The sequence below is a fragment of the Egretta garzetta genome, unplaced genomic scaffold (assembly GCF_000687185.1).
Source record: "Egretta garzetta isolate BGI_Z169 unplaced genomic scaffold, ASM68718v1 scaffold81, whole genome shotgun sequence".
Classification (NCBI taxonomy): domain Eukaryota; kingdom Metazoa; phylum Chordata; class Aves; order Pelecaniformes; family Ardeidae; genus Egretta; species Egretta garzetta.
Window position 1 is genome coordinate 6,101,548 of NW_009258671.1, and position 15,155 is coordinate 6,116,702.

General features: G+C 46.8%; 1 protein-coding gene across 1 annotated transcript in view; it reads left to right on the forward strand.

The window, feature by feature from the left end:
• The first annotated feature begins 946 nt into the window (after positions 1–946).
• Positions 947–15,155, forward strand: part of PPFIBP1 (PPFIA binding protein 1) — an 82,891-nt gene continuing 68,682 nt past the window's right edge. The window contains exon 1 of the mRNA XM_009648760.2: positions 947–1,001. The gene's annotated coding sequence lies outside the window, so the exon portion shown is untranslated. The remainder of the gene's footprint in view (positions 1,002–15,155) is intronic.

Below are 15,155 nucleotides of genomic sequence, written 5' to 3' on the forward strand. Positions count from 1 at the left end.
AGATCTGTTCTTGCTCTTGGCATGACTTTTATTTGGAGAGCAGCATCTCAGCGTGCCATCGCAGTGTCCCAGGTGGGGGTACACTGGAGTGTTCTTGGTTGTTTCAATCCTTGTACCAGCTGTATTTCACTGAGCACTCATATATGAGTTGCTGATTCTTAAGTCTCTTCCAGTGGGAGCTCATGTAATTGCCTAGGTTTGAAAGTTTTTTGTTATTGGTCTGGAGTTTTATTCCCCAGACTTCCCTCTTGCATTTCAAATTCAAAGTTTACCCAGAACCTTCTCCTGGAACAACTTTGTCAAGCTTGCCACACCAAATAGCTCTTATTTTGACCACAATCTGTAGATGGGAGTATCCATGACTAAAACTTTCTGTCAAACCACAGTAAGAGAGAACTTCTTTGATTTCCCAAAATAATCATAGTAAAGAGACTCAGGAGTAGCTGTTGGGAACAAGCTGTAGGGTTAGTTCAGTGCTATGGGCTGCTCTGATTTCCACTGGCTTCACTTTACGCTCTGATCTCTAGATGTTTGATGCCATGGGGTGCTTGGTTGGGATTTTTGGAGGTCGCAATAGTGAGAAGGAAGCCTCACAAGGCATCATTCACCTTCTTCATTTTGTGTTGTACATGTGTGATCATCTGGGAAGGTGGAGGGCAGGCATAGGCCGGCCAAGTAATGCAGAAATACTGAGAGATGATGTTGCTGGGAATTATTTGGCATAAACAAGCTCATTTCCCCTTTGTACATCAGTTGTCATGCCTTAATCTCTTGCTATTGGTTGTTTTTTAATGCTGTTATGTACATCATTCACTGTATTTCCTGTATCCTTTGTCACTTGATGATAAACTTTTATAAGATATCACTGTTTAGTTGCCTCAGACTTTGTAGTGATTAATTAAATTCTTTATTTCTCTCTCTTCAGTGTCAGAAGTTTATATGGATCAGTGGTACTTGCTCAAGAGCAACAGTGAAGATCAGCATTAAATCTGCTCTTCTGGGTGAGTAATCTAACCCATCATATCACTTATGTCTAATATCTACATGTCTGCTGGTTTTTTGCTTGATACCTTACACAACAGCTCCTTTAGGCTTTTATTTCAAATGTCATTACAATTATGCTGTGTACAGCTTTCAGCAGGACTTGTAGAAGAATGTCATGCTGCTTCTGCTTGTGTAGACATCCATTTATTTGGTATCTTTTGAAGGATAGCCATCACTTAACACAGTGTGAACCGCTGTTTAGATCCAGGGAGGCTTTCTGCATTTTAAAGGCAGTGGCCTTGGAGTTAACATATGGACTGTGGCAGAGTAGTGAAATGTATTTTGATTATCCAAGAGATAAAACTGAAATGACCACTGGAGCTGTTGTGTGGCATATGATGGGCTCAAGCAGCGCCAGTACAAGGCCCACTGGACTTCTCATGCCTGCGTGATGCAGCTGCCCTGTGCGTGTGTTGATAATCTGACTTGGCAGGTCTATGGCAACGTGCAGAGAACTGCTGAGAGCTTTCAGATTACTGCGGCAAGTTTATGTGAAAATGCATTCAACAAAATAGGCTATCTGTTGCATTACCCCCTGGAAATGGCCCAGTTTAGTTGGCTTTAAGGAGCAGCATTTTGCATTCAGTCTAGACTGATTTGATCCAAGTAGCCTAGTGCATGTCAGAGCTGGCAGTCTTGTCTTGGGAACAGTTATCCCTCATCTACTTTGTTCTGGATATTATAGTATGATCTAGCATGATTTAGCATCCTAAATTCCAGTGAGCTCTTCATGTGGAGAGCTGGGTCAAGTTGCTGCATCTGCACTTCAGCCATGTGCCCCGCAGCCAGGATGTGCTCGCCCCGTAACACCACTGCTGTGGTCCCAGCTGCTTGCTGGGTCTCTCCTTCTGACTCATGTGGTTGCTCTGTTTCATACTTTGTACAAACGCTTGCCAAGACCCGCATCTACTAGTATGCTGCATCCTTCATCTTGGCTTGCTGCTCTCCAACTGCTCTCGTCTCCGAACCCCTCATCCTTGTCTTATCACTGGATGAGGAGTGTGGTATCTGCTTGTACCATCCTCCTTGAGGTGGTGTGTGTTAGCCTGACAGAGAAGCAAGCATACCTCCCTTCCTGTGATGCATCTACATAAGGCTCTGGCCATCTATTTGTTCACCTGTCTAGGGCCCCTGAAGGTCTGCCTATGTCAGCTGTCAGCTTCTGTCCCACAGCTGTACTGGGCTTCTTCTCGACTGCTGTCTTCATGCTTCATAAGGCTGTCCCCCCACTCCAGATGGGACTTTTTGCCTTTTTGTTGGTGCTTTCTGTGGCGGATGGGCTGGATCCCCCTCCTGTTCCATACACCACATGCAGCTGCTGCCTGCACACCCTGATGTTCCCTGTGTCACCCCAGGGCCAGCTGAGATGGTCAGCAGTGGCTGCTGTTCCTAACAACACTGAAAAGCCTGTGACCCAAGAGGGTGCCTGCCTTGCATGCACAGGTTCGCTAGCAGAGACACTGGACTTTGGAGAGGACAGCAAGCACCTCCTTTACTGCCTGGGACGGATGGTGAGCTGCTGCGAGGGCTTGGGGCTCTCCTGGCTTTGGTCATTGCTGCTCCCTAGTGCCATCCTGCATCCCGAGCCATGCCGCAGGCCCCCAGTCTGCAGGGACTGGTGTCTCATTTGAAATGTAATTTCCCTCCTCTTCCTCCCTTTCCTTCTCCATAGCCTTTGGAGTGCCATTTCTTGGATCTCCAACCCTTCCCGCAGTAAATCACTGTGTGTGAGCTCTCGCTGGGATTCACAGGCTGCCCGGGGTCTCGCACCGGACCTGGAAAGAAGTGGGTTTTGTTCCCTGTTTGTCAAGAACCCTAAACTCCAGTGCCAAATGCTTTTCCCTGGGTTTTTAATCAGAGGTCTGCTGGCTCCAGGAGCAGTTATCACCTATTGTCTCCCATCCTGGTCACATTTCTTCAGTTTTATTGCTGCTTATCAGACTTGCTGGGATCACACTCCAGCTGGCCCTGCGCTTCAGCTGGATTTGGGTTGGTGGAGGCTGTGAAAACATTGTTAAAAGTCTGATATTGGCTGGCAGCCATGTTCTGCTGGATGTGTGTTTGGAGGCTTTCAGTCTTCTGGCATCACCGTGCAAATGTCTTGCCTTTGCTGGAAGTCTCTACCTCTTCTCTCTTCAGATGCTGTGCTGGTTTCCCCTCGGCAGGAGCAGCAGAGGTTTTGGGACCTAAATCTGCTTTGTTTTCCCTGTCGCTTGTGTTGTTGCTCCCGGGAAGGGATGTGTCTCCATGTCCATCCTAGGCTGTAGTAGCAGGTGCTCAGCCTCCTCGGTCTGTTCCCGTAGCTCTGGTACTGGCATGTTTCTGGTATTTGGAGGCATGCTGTTCAAGTCAGACCCATCACCCTCAGCAATCGGTCCGGAAAGCTGGAGCTGATTTCTTCAGCTGCTGCTTGCTTTCACCGTTAAGCAAACAAACAAGAGCCTCTCCTAACAAGATGGCAAGAAAGCCCCGTGCCTGACTCAACACTGACAGGAGCAGCGGGCTGTGTTTCAGGCTGCTGTCTGCTTCCCCCAGCCAGGGGAGAGGAACACGGGCTTTCTCCTTGTGTTGCCCCAAGTTCAGCCCAGTTGTCTGAGCTCCGATCTCACCACACTGAATACGCTGATGTGTTCTGCATGGAGTTTTGGTGCCTCTGCCTGCTGTCTCTATTTAGCGTAGAAGCATGGATTCCCATCCCGTTGTTCCCTCCCTAGCAAACGCCATGTTAAACATGGTGCTGACAGTCCAACCATGGCCCACAGTAAGGCAGTGTGTGTAAATAATACAGAAAAGCTAAATAAGGCTTTTAAAATAAGCCTTAGCAGAGAGAGCCGCTTTAGTGTGGTGCCATGAAGGCACAGGAACCTGGCTATGTCCATGTAGCTAGCTCCAATCATACTTCCTGCGGCTGCTGCTCTTCCCTAGCAAAATCCACACAGGTTTTCAGGTACTTCTTCATCTCGCTCCACCAGTTCTTGGGATTGCTGTGAGTTAAAGTCTGCACTTGCTGGCGGCAGATAGTCTGGGTCTCCAAAGCTGAGATGGAGCGTGCATATGCAGCACTGAAATAGCACCCGCCCAGTCCACCCTGTTACAGTGCCTGTGTGCAAAAGGCAAAAATTAGTATTTGTTGGGGTTGGTTTTTTTTCCCCCCATGTCACATTGAATAATGGGAGGGAAAGAAGTGCAAGGCTACTTCTGTGTACATCACATTATTGCGTTTATTAGCACTTGGTGACTTGTCCTGCAGGGTCTAGCCCACACACAGCTTCTCTTGGGCTTTTAATAGTTGTACTAAACTGAAATGTGCTCAGAATAGTAATAATTTAAATGGTTTCCTCAGAGCCTGTGGCTGCTCTGTGTGTTTATGGGAGGTGTAACACTGCCTGCAGTCGGGGCACGGCGGTGCTGCGGCCACCCTCGGTCCCGTTCCTGCCTGGCTGCTGGAGCAGAGGGGGTGTGGTGTGCATGCCGGGGCAGGCATGGGGGAGAGGGCCCTGGGGGCCGGGGGCGGCCCCCCTCGGTCCCGTTCCTGCCTGGCTGCTGGAGCAGAGGGGTTGTGGTGTGCATGCCGGGGCAGGCATGGGGCAGAGGCCCATGGGGGCCAGGGCACGGGCGTGGGGCAGGCATGGGGGCCGGCACCATTCATGCCGCAGCTTCGGGGTGCGTAGGGCGGGGGTATTGCCTTCACGTTGATGTGTTACTCAAGACTGCTGCACAGCAAAGGATCCCCTGCAAGGTAAAATTCCTCATTTGTGGGAAATGTGGTGCCTTCCTCTTGCCTGGACACCCCACCCCCTCTATCCCCCCCCGCCATAACCCAGTGTGTTGTCGGAGCAGTATTAGGACATTAAATGGCATGAGGATACTGGTGGAAGGCCAGTTTGGACCTGACTTGCCACTGGGTTCGGTAAGAGTTTAAACCGCAGATCTGTTTGTTTATTTTTGAGTTAGCATTTCTCTTGTGTGAATGACACCTCCTGTCCCATGTAAGCCCAGCAGCGGAGCTATGGTCCTTGGACTGGAGAGGATGGGGAAGGAGAGTGCCACCCTGGCAGGCTTTGGTGGGGATGGAAGGAGGGAGGATTTTTCTGCTGTTTTTTTCCTCCCTTTCTTCTAAGAGACAATATTGCTGCTTGCAGAAAGCAGTATGTTATTATGCTTTTGCTCTTCGCAGTTTATGTGATGTGGTTTGGGTAATGTTAATGTAACTTAATGTTATGCTCACCCACAGTACTGATGGTGGCTCTCTAATATACATAAATCTCTGCAGAGAGGAGGAGTTGTATTTATCTGTAAATAGTTAGCATACTGCCCTGTTTATCTAGCATGTGACCTCCCTGTTGCACACTGCTTTTCCCTGCCTCCCTCCTACCCAGTCCTTTTTATTTAATTGACTTTCCCTGTCCTGACAGTCACTTTATATTCAGAAAACATAAATTCATCCCCCACAAAGCTTTCAAATCTCATTTGATTTCTTCCCTTACTTCTCTGAGAAGTTCTTTTTGCGCTCTCCAAGACTGAGAATGTACGTTTTCCCTGTGAGGAAAGCTTATTTTTGTCTGCAGAAACCTGGGCAAATGATATGTTTCTTTTCTTGCATTTATAACCTTGTGAGGTTTATGTATTGGGAATAATTTTTGTGAGCTGGAAAAAGATTGTCCAATCTGTTTTAAGATGTCCCACTTTTTGAGTATTGCATCTCATTAGGAATACAGTTGGCTGTTTGCATGGCTTTTTTTTTTCCCCCGATATAGCTTGAGGGAGAAAAGATATAATTTCATCATCTAGTAATAATGCTTGGCACTTTGTTTGTGTCTTCAAAGAACTGTACAGATATGAATGGAATAATTTCTATAACATTGTGTAGTAGTTTCTAATTATTATTTGCCCCATTTTACAGATGGGGAAAATGAACAAGAAGTCAAGTGACCTTAGGCAATGAGAGGAGAAACTTGAGGTCCCAGCCCACTGAATTGTACTAGAACAGCACCACACCTCTTTCTTGTTTAAACTAAAGAGAAGAAGAAAAAAAAGGAAAGTTTGATCCCCATCAACAACAAAAAGAAAGGGAGAGCTGTTTGTCTTTAATCATCTTGCCTAACCTTGTTAACTGTTTAGTTAAGTGCATTTGTTGGTGGTGTTTTTTTGGTGTTTGTTTCTAAGTCTGTTGTCTAACTTACTGATATGGTTGTCACTTCTGTGTGTGGTTGGAGGTATACGAGGAATTGTCCGGAGTTTATAAAGGCGAAGCAGTATGTGAATTGAGTGCGGGTTGTTGGGGAGGGTGTCACTCACCCCCCCACTGGCTGGGGGATCTCTCTGCTCCTTCCCTCCTCTTCCCCCTTGAACCAGAACCAGTGGAAACCTTTTCTGTAGTATTTGGAAGCTGTGTCCCCCTGCTCTTGTTTTCCAGCTGAGACTGAGATGGGAAAAGTGAGGCATCCTGAATGGGGACTGTGTTAACATGCAGCATATATAGAAGCTAATTCTCCTAGTCTCACCCACCACACGCCACGCTAGAATTTCTTTTCTTTTCCTAGTGGCCTCTAGTGGAAGTTGTTGGCTCAGAGTGGTGTCTGGGATTACTTCATTTGCAGAAATAATTTTACACAACTGCACTAGGCTAGAGGGCTTGGTGTGGATTTCCAGCTGCTTAATTAACTGACAAGACCCCCAAATGTGTTGCATGCCATATAGAAAAGGGGAGTGCCTTAAGTAGTGAGCTGTGGAATTACCAACTCTGTTACAGAGGAAGTTATGGTAAGAATATTGCTGACTACTTGTTCCAAGTTAGTTAAAACTAATTTTTTCAGGAATTTTGGGTTTTTACAAAGGTGCTTTGGAGTACCAGGCAGCGTTAAAACAGTTTAGTCCTCTTGGGGAGGACAGATAATCTGCTTGGTGAAAAGTGGCTCGGCGCAGAGGAACATGGAAATCACATGAAGAACTTCATCATTCTTTGGAAAATCCCATGGCTGCTTCTCCTCAGATTCTCAGAGGTTCCCTGGCCACCTTCTGGCTGGCTTCAGGATGCCATGCTTGATAAACTTTCTGGAGAAAGTCTTGCATGACTTAACTTTATTCTGGGCATGCCCTGCTAGTGAAGGCGGTGGAGAAAGCAGCTGTCTTCAGCCCTGTGTTCTATCTGGGGATGCAAAAACTTGCTGAGCCTTTTTTAGGGGCTCAAGATATAACTCCAAGATTATATTTAGTTTTCTGTTTCTGATGAGTGGGACAGATATCCTGATGCCTTAGATGGGACCTTCAACGATGGATAGAAGCACCACGGTATCATAGCCAATATTTTTTTCTTTTCCTTTGAATCTCTTATGTAGCTGATACCTCATTTGAACATGCTCCCTTCCAGCGTTGAGCAGAGCTGTCCGGGGCCATGGCATGCTCAGAGGGCTCCGGTTTCATCCAGTGTTTCTCTTGATGCTGAAATTGCTGATCGAAATTGCTGGTTACTTTTGAGGAGCTGAATGTGGCTTTTCACAAATCTGGATGTTTTTCCTTGCTGGGGTTGGGGAGCCATCAGGGCTGGGTTGGGACCTGGACTTCGCAGCAGTAAGTGCAGAGCAGCTGGTGTGCAGGCTTTCACGCTTTCCTTGCAGGGTGCAAGCACTTGTGGTCATGTCTTTGTGTCTCTCCTTTGCCATCTGACAGCTTCTCTCGCTAGACTTTGATTTCAGCTGCTTAGAAGAAAATTAGCAGCTCAGAGTGCAGTGAGCTGCATGTTTGCCTTGGGCTGTTTTGTTGTATTTATATTTTTTTAATTTTGTGTTTTGTAATTTTTTTGATGTATTGCATCAAAAAATGGTGAGTGCTTCCAAGAATGTGTTCAGGGCGAATTGCTCAGATCATGCTGGTACCCTTACCAAGGAATTTTTTTGGGATGCTTTAGTATCTCTGTGTGTTCCTTAGGTATTTGAAATTAAGAGAGGGAGGGAGCTGCCTGACTATCTGGATGCTTTTCTCCTTCTCACCAGAACTCTGGTAACTTCTCAGCTGTGAGAAGAATTGCACGTCCTTCTGCTTAGCAAAGCCTTGGGAGTTGGATGCTGTGCCTGGCCCTGCGTGGCAGCTGCTCCTTGGAGCACCATCACCCCAAGATCCAACACAGTAGTCATGGGGCTGAAGAGGACTTTTCCTGCCATCACCTGTTTGTGGCTGTGGTTGTGCCAAGCACAAAAACTGAGGGCAGGGTTGTTTGGGGTGGTGGGTTTTGTTGTTTTGTTTTTGTTTTTTTTCCCCTCCCATGCTTCCCTGTAACTGTCTGCAAGCAGCAAAGAGAAGAGAGAAGCTGTCATGTATTACGGGTTGATTGCAAATCATAAACATCATGGGCACTCAAGGGAATAGGAAAGTATCAGGAGAAAGAAAAGGGTAGTGGGAGAGGGGATGTTAGCTTGAATGGAAGCAAAGAAGTGGGAGATGGTAGCCAGAGGGTGATCATGGCCAGAGGGAAACAGGAGGCAAGTTCTGGGATGGGTACATGAGCCAGTGTGGTTCCCTATGGTGAACTTGATTACTACCCTCCCTGGTTTTATTGGTATAACTAAGAAGTTTCATTCTGAAATAACATAAGGGAACACAGAGTATTTTTTCACTTTTTAAGATCTTAAATTTGCAACTTCCATGTTAAACTTGCCTGCCCAACAGCCCGTACCCCCACACCCTCACGTGCAAGCCTTGCATGATAGCTGGACTTCTTTTTACTCACTTTCTTACAGTTTTACTTGGCATAGTATGCCTGTAGCAATGTGACTCTGGGATTTGGGCTGGGTTTGGGAAATAACTACAATTACCCTGACAGGTGATGATCTTTGATTGCAAAATTAAGTGGTATGAGTTGACATTTAAGGGAAGCCACCTCAGCTACAGCTTCAGGAGGAAGCTGTATTGTGCTGTGGGGTGCGCAGGATGCCAGCAGGCACATGCCTTCCCTTGGGACTGGCTGGGGCATCCCTGGACTTCGAGGCAATGGCCCAGGTGTCCAGATGGCTCTTGCCCAGAGGGGCTTGGACAGGGCTTTTTTTTTCCTGGAGCATCAAACCTCTGTCAGAAAGCGCTGGGAACTTTTAAGGCCTTGAATGGAAAACCAGCTGTTGTCATCTTTTCAGCTCTCCTTACAACAAATTGTCTGGTTCTCAGTTTCTCCTGTTTTTGAAAGGTTGAGTTGATGCTGACCAGGTTTGACATGATAACTGGGGAGCCTGACTATGTTCTCTTTTGTGATTAAAGCTATAAGCTGGCCCTTAACAGGGCAGTAGCTTCCAGGTTGAGGTATCTGGAAAATATCAAGGAGTAGGTGACAAAGTGTGAAAGGCAAGGGCTGCTCTGGGCAGTAAGACTGCTCCAGAAACCTGCTGGGAGTGCGGGCTGGGGGACAGAGCAGTGCTCCGCTGGGAGCGACGGCAGCACGAGTGGTCCTGGTTACAGCTAGAGATGGGCTGAAGCAGGAGCTCTGTGTCGAATCTCCCCAGTCCTTTCCATTTATCTAAGGGAGGCTCAGATCTATACTGCATAAAATTGATGTTTGTCTCAGCCTGCTTATCTGCTGGCCAGCCGATACACCCACTCCCAGATGTTCTCTTATCTCATAAACTGGAGATGCACCTGAAATTGCCCTTTCAGGATCTGGAAGCTTTTTTGATAAAGCTGTCTGTCTTGCAAGCGTTTTCAAGGACACGTCACACTTTGAAATCATGGTATTAAAATAATTGCCTTTGAAATGAAGGGAGGGTCATGTGCCCTACATCAGAAATTCCTCTTAGTGCTTATTAATCCAGTATATAAATGTCATGGCTTACATCCACAGGGTGTTTATATTGAATTTTTAGCTGTATCAGTATTTCTTAGTCTTCAGAATAAATGCCATATAATCTGGTTATGAGCAATATTCTTAATTTAGATGCCAAAAATAGGACATAGACAAATCTGAGTTACTGTAAGAAAGCAGGAGAGGAGATAGCCTTGTCTTATGAGGGGAGATCAAATTCAGTTGAATCATCTGGTGCTTAATGTAATGGTAAGGCCAGAGATTTCAGTCTGTTTCGTTAGGATAGCACAATTGCCATATTTTCTCTTATCTTTGCTTTTTCCGAAGGCCTGATTCTCCTCTGGTGTACATGTACTGAGGTGTGTAACAAGGGTGTAGGCTGGGAAACATCCTTTCTTTTTCCTCCCCCCTGGGCAGATCAACACACACTGACTCGAGGTACATAAAGCAGTAGGTACTCAGGCTTATCCCCTACCACCAAACCCCTGGTTTGAGGGAGATTAAGTTGTTCCTCAGAGACCTACGGTGAGCAGCACTGGCAACGACAAGATGTGCATTTTGGGAGACAAATCATCCTTGCTGTGGCTGTTGGGCATCATCCAAGTCCTTGGACGTCTGAAACGCCTCCCTCGCTTTACCAAGCCAGCGATCCTACGCCTGGGGGAGATGTCTTTTCTCATGCCCTTAACAGCTGTTTATTTTAAATAATGACAATGAGACTAGTAATCATATAAGCATCAATAGCTAATAATAATCAGTACCTGATAAACTAACAAAACCAATATTGCAGGCTGTCCCTGCAGGTTGGTGACTGAGTGGCCAGTGTTTTGCTCCTCACCATGAGTGGCAAAGGCTGTTAACTTTTAGCGAAGTTGCTGTCTGTGTGCTGGGCAGGTGGGCGAGCTTCTCCCAGGCTCCCAGTTGCTTCGGTGGAGGCTTTCCCTGGCTCGTTCCCTTCTGCGAGCTCCCCACCCTGTGAGCTCTCTCATACGCTAGAGTAGCCCTTGTTTGCCCTGATGCACTGAGTATTTTTTGTTTGTTTTCTGTATGGAGTCAAGCTCATGGGTCACAGTGGTTCTATGTAACCTTACGTAAATTTTACCTAGAAATATCTTGGTAAAGAAGTTGCTTTTCCATGTGATGGTGGTGTCACACTGAACCAGAACGGTCTGGAGCAAGATCAGTTTTGGAAGAGAACGTGTCTTTGTTGCAGACTTGATTTGAGTTTTGTAATTTCAGCACTCCCCTTGGGCCCAAACACCTCCCCCCGACGCCCCGTAGCCGCGCTCTGGCAGCGCCTCTGAGTGGAGAAGGAGGGAAGATTATTGCCACAGCGATACTTGTGGGGACCTGCCTGTGTTCGGTTTATGGCAGAGGCCATGTCTGGCGGGTGATAGACTGAAGTCAGTCAAGGTGAGGAGAGCTGGTGTTTTACTGTGGACCTTTTAACAGAGGGCTGATACTACTGAAAGCACCCACAGGTTGCACAAAGCCGGCAGGATGTGTGTTTTGAGGTTATGTTTTGGTCACTTAGTCAAACTGGCAGCCAGTGTTAAAACACGTTCCCAGTAGCATTGACTTCAGTAGCATTAGGAGTATGCTTGTTATCAAATGTGGGCTTAAGCAACTTGCTGATCTCAGACCAGGTCAGTCTTGCTGAAAAGATCCTGTGCCGTGGTTCAGTCCAATTTAAGGGGACCAGATTATAAATGCTGTGAAATGCTGAGCTGGTGCAAAGCCGCTTTGCTGATAAGGTGCTGTTCAAAATATTTTGAAAGTTCAACTCTGCTTTGGGACTGGGCAGCCACTCCTGGCTGTGCTCACAAGGCTTGGTGCCAGGGGCGTTTTGGCTGGTTTGCCTGCTTGGCTTGACGCTGAGCGGTCAAGACTTGATGTGCCCTAGGTGTCGTGCTGCTGGAGGTCCACCAGGCAATGGCAGTGGTAGAGCAGCCATGGTGGTTCTGCCCAGGCCACCTATCTGGGTAGTGACCAGTCATCTCCTGGCCGTGTGCAGACAGAAAATAAGATCATACATCCCTTCAGGTGCTGCGGTGTTGCTGGGAAAACCAAAACGGAGCTGATGGCGGCTCTGGTGCCCTTTGTTCCCAGCTTGGGATGAAAATCCACCAGGTGGGGGATGCCATTCTCTGCCACATCTTTCTCTGGGGAAGAGCCTTGTTGTCTGTCAGTGTTTCAGTCCCAAAATAGTCTGGCAATGTCAGTCTGCACTTGCCAGCTTCCAAGGGCTCACAGGAGCCTCTTTATACATTTGGTGCTTTCCCATCCAAGACCTTGGCACAGATTTCCATTATTGCTGCCTTGCCTTTCCTCTCCACCCTCTGCTTCTGATCCTTCTCAGTACAACAGTTTGCTACTGTTTATTGCTTCCCTTGCAGTTTTGGGCACTTTCAGAAGTTAACACTTTTGCATCCTGTGAGTTCCTGTCCCTTTACAGCCTATCTCCTAATTTCATTTAGGAGCCTTCTTTGCAGCTGTGCTCCTGTTCACAAGACCTCTGCCAGCTGAGCTGCAGTGCTCTGGGCAGAGAAGGAGGAGTGATGTGCACAGACCAGCACGAACGTGGTATCGGGTGCTCTGCGTAGTTTCCACGAGCGCTTGTCTGGATCAGATGGCTGGTGCCAACGGGTTTCTTGGTGCCTGGGTGTGGTGTTAAGGTTATGGTTCTGTGTGCAGTGGGGAGCTGTCAGACAGCAATAATCCCCCGTCACTAAAGGTAGGGGCAGAACTGCTTTGAGCAACTGAAATCTGCCTGTTGGGAGAATGGGAAAGATAAGCACAACAACATCAGAAGCGTAGTCAGTTATGACAGCAAGAAACCATGTGTTTACACCACAAATAGTAATAGACTACCTCTGTCTCCTTTACTGCTTCTACTATCTGATTAGTCGTCAACGTCTGTTAATTTCTGCTACCGCAAAATGTGGAGACAGTTCTGAGGTTTGCATTATTAAGTGTTGTGTATAATTTACAGTGTATTATGACAGCCGTAATGAATGCCATGATCCACACCATGGAGCACAGAGATACGGCTGAGTTGCTATCTCCTCTGTTATCTAGAACAAGTTTGGAGTCTTGCTGGCGTTACCGTAGGAGAGGAAACGTGTGTAGTCATGTTACTCTCGTTAGGCATTTGCATACGGCTCTTTGGAGCATGTCACAGCACAGGGTTGCTGGCCTGCAGCCACATCAGTTTCTTGGGATCTTGTCAGATCTTGCAAGCAAAGGAGCTCCAGGCTGGGTCATAGTCCTTGGACAAGAAACATCCAAAGAACAGGCTGCTGTTGCAGAGATACTGGAGGCGTCCTTGTGGTGCCATGTGTGTTTTGGCACGCATGCATACTGGGTGTGTTTCTCTTTTTTTATTGTTACTTGGTATTTTCTTACTTCAGAAGAGGACTGTATTATTTTCTAGTGTTAGTGGGAAATAACACTAGGTTAGACATTAGGAAAAAGTTCTTCACAGAAAGGGTTGTCAGGCACTGGAATGGGCTGCCCAGGGAAGTGGTTGAGTCCCCATCCCTGGAGATATTCAAAAGACAGGCAGAGATGAGTGTTAGGTTAATGGTTGGACTTGATGATCTTAAAGATCTTTTCCAACCTAAACGATGCTGTGATTCTATGATTCTCCTCTCCCCTGTACTGTGCCCAGTTCTAGATGATTTGAAGATGAATGGCTTGAGATCTGCAGACAGGTATAGCATTGATTATTTACAAGATAAGGATTGCTCAGTCGCAAGTTGAATAGCCATCCGCACTAAGCACGGCCTTAGTAGCAGTGTGGAGCTTTGCTTGACATTCCTGGATGCTATTTCCACATGGAGTGTGGGCTTTTTCCCTACTGGTGAGAAATTCCCATGAGTGAGAAGTTTGCACAGATAGATGAACACGTGCTCTACTCAGGTAGGCTAACCCGTTAAGATTGCCATGAAGACCAGAGTAACAGGAGTCCCAGCTCAGGTGAGCAACTTTTAACCTAAGCCCTTCAGGGCAATTGGTGAGCTAAGCTGTTCCTTTTGATTTAACACCCAATTTACTTCATCTTTGTGTTTGTCTTCAGTCAGGTTGTCTCTTCTGTGTTTGGCAGCCAGAATTAGGAAAATAATGTATTTTTCCCAACGTATCCTTGTGTTGGCCTGAAGAAGTCCTCTATCCCAGGATCTGTTGGTTTCCCTCCTTCCCTCTGCAAGCTCCCAGGGCAGCCCTGACTTGCTGGGGCACTGGACTCTGAGCACAGGTCCCCTTGCTGGTCACTCACTGTAGGGTCAATGCTCAATGTCCCCTCCCAAGACCCCCAGGGACATGGCCAGATGGGATTTGCTTTATTACCTACGTACTCTACAGGCTGCCTTTGGGGCACATGCTGTTGGAGTGTCCTTACTCAGAACTTCCTCTTCCCTGCCAAGCACACACTCATGTGCTGAATCACTCCCCTCCATGAAAGGTCACCTTGTCAATGTAGACCTTGCCCTTCCACTGCTGTGTCTCTGATTTCAGATATCTGGACATCCTCTGGCTCTTTTTCCTCCTGGTTCGGCAGTTAGGCAGCGTAGGCAGCTTAAGTCAGTCTAGTCCTGCCCAATCATAAGCCATAAGGGACCGTGGACAAAGTCAGTCTTTGCAAAGAAACCCCCTGAACGCTGGTGGTATCTTTTCCCAGGGAGAACCTCCCTGCAGCATCAACACAGGATATGGGATTTGTCCCAGGGTCTGTCCTCAGCTGTGCTGAGTTGGAAGAGGGTGACCAGAACTGGGAATGCTCTCCAGTGCTGAGGACCGAGTTGGTGTTGCAGTGTAGCAACAGCAAGTTAAGGTTTCTTCTCCTTAAACAAAGACATTTCCATAAATCATAAGCAGCTTTTGCCTGAATAACATTAAAATAGGTCTGCAGAAGCTTCAAAATGGGCACAAAAGTGCCCGAAGCATGGCTGAGCATCAGTGTTTGTTCCATTGATAACTGAGCCTCGGTTTAGAAAAATGAGATGCCATTTAATAGTTGTCTAGTTCATGTTATTTTCCTAAGTCTTTTTTTTAGGCACAATAATGCAACACAAGGAATTAAACCCCTACTTGTTTGAAGGTTTTTATTAGCTGACAGTACTGATTCAGGTCTTGCAGACTGTAAAATACAGCACATCACTTCACACTACTTCATCTTGGATAGCGCTCCACTTTCTTTTTAAAGACAATTTAAATAGAATATGGGGGGGGGGGGAATGAAACTAGAGCACAGAAATGGCAATTTAGTATTCTTGACATTTCTCGGAAAGCTGCTTAAGATTATCTCCTTAAAACGGCAGATTTCGCC